Genomic DNA, 2224 nt, shown 5'->3' with positions numbered 1-2224 from the left:
ATAGGAAGACCACCCAGCCATCAGCGGCTTTCTGAAAAGGTGCAGTGGGGTTTTCTCGTAAACAAAATCTACAATCATTGCTATTTCAATGTGTTTCGGCAGACTAAACCTCAGGTAACTGGCTAAGGGGTTTTTCTCCTATACTTACGTAACGTGGCCACTTGACGTCGTTAGAGCGCATATCCCTTTTTCAAAAAACGACCGTTATAGATTCATCCAAATTTACTGCAAGCCAATCTCCATATAGGTCTACCATCGGGGTTAGCCTCCACTTGAATAAAAAGTTTTGCAAATAGCCTACGAGTAATACTCCTAATTAGTATCTAAACATTGATGTGGCACTTGCTTAAAAATAAGCAAACAAACCAAACGCCCCCTAAATCCTATCATCTCATGGCAATGATAGCTTTCCTTCTTCATTTCTATTTGTTAGATCCATACCCATTCTTCCTCTCTTCCCATCAAATCCAATAGAGGATGGACTGGTGGAGGTCGACGTCATTCAGCAAAGTCGTGTGCGGCGGAGGTGGGCCCTTGGCGGAGGTGGGCCCTTGTGACAAGAGCGACTGAGCTCTAGCATGTGCAACGTTAGGAGGTGCACTAAGCTCCAACGATGACAATTTCTCGCTAGTCGCTAGCACAATAGCTTAGCTATAAGTATTCAGTGATCGGGATCTAGTTAAGTATCCGATGATCATTTTCAAGCTAAAATAAGACCAATTCAGTCCTCCTTAGTTTTAGCATTTGATTCATCAATCATTGGACTGTTTTGAGCTACCTAGTGTTAGATTTTTCACAATTTTGCATTGTACCTACTTCTAGACACGTTATAGTCAAGCTACTGCTTTTCACACACACCCTAATAGTACGGCCAAATGAAAAAACAAAGTCCAATTCTACTCTAAGTGTCTTTCAATACCAACTAAAATATCTTTATTCCCATCCCATATCATTTGCACCAATACAGATAAAAATCAATGATGGAGGAGGCAAGAATACCACAAAAGTCTATCGTTGCAACCTAAGTTTTGGTTTTCACTGCAAACACACACGTTTGTTATAACAATCATGCTATCATTGATCACTAAAACCAGATTGGGAGCCTAGATGCTCTTCGCAATAGAAAGAGAAAAACTAGATTAGCAAAAGTGTGAGATAATCATTCACTAATCTACCAAATGTTACATCCTTAATCCATCAATTATATCATTCAATTCAAGTCCATGAACAACGAGCTCAAGAGTTCAATTTTGGGCCTGAATGGATTGTTCAAGCCAGGTAGAAAATCAAGCCGCCAACAAACATTACTGCAATCAAATAATATTAACATCAGTAATGCTACGTAACAGAAAGTTAAAAAAATGGATGGTTCGACATATATTGCAATAGTTAAGCATCGATATTGCAACTATTGTTTCTGCATGTTTCACAGTGAATGTTGCATGAAACATAGTGTTCATGTTGCGGTGGGAATTTTCTATCCCAGAGTCGAACGATGTAGTCATTTTTTCACATATTTTTTCAATGTTGTAACTATAAATTTTCGATGTTGCAAATACTTTGTTTTGACGTTGCAACAAAGCATCCGATGGGAAAATTCCCATCGGACGTCCGGACCCTAGCAGTGCCGTATTAACATTTGATTTTTCGAGGTATATTGGGATTTAAAAGGTCTTTGAAGATATTCAACCACCGCATTCTCTTACACTAATCCGAGTACATATTATACTTATATATTATTAAATAGACAAGTAGAAACAACTCCTACAATGTATCATATTGTATTGTTGCTTTCTACGCAACTCAGCAAAATTAATTGTTATGCATTTGTATCCTCATAATGGACCCAAAATGTGACCATGTTTTTCTAGTCCTGATATCTCCCATTAGCTGTATCAACTTTCTTCTCTCTTTCATTGTTAACGTTGTCTGCAAAAAGTGCCATGTCACCAAAAGGATCTATTCATATGCCTCATATGTCTATTAAAAACAAAAGACTTTGTTTTTTAAAAACACCTGCCTAGTATTATTACTCGCCAGGGGTATATGCATATTGGTTGGGCCAAAAATTCTTCGTTTCCCTGTCTCACAGTAACACCCGCCGTGTGAGGAACGAGGTCCGGAGTAAGTCCACGGGCCGTTGCAGCAAGGCCTGCCCAGTGCCCAACTAGCCACAGCCCAACCGCAAACGCTCGACGACGCCCACCCTCATCTCGTCAGTGTC

Source organism: Setaria italica, chromosome V (genome assembly GCF_000263155.2).
Source record: "Setaria italica strain Yugu1 chromosome V, Setaria_italica_v2.0, whole genome shotgun sequence".
In the NCBI taxonomy this organism is placed as follows: domain Eukaryota; kingdom Viridiplantae; phylum Streptophyta; class Magnoliopsida; order Poales; family Poaceae; genus Setaria; species Setaria italica.
This window is presented reverse-complemented; position numbering follows the sequence as displayed.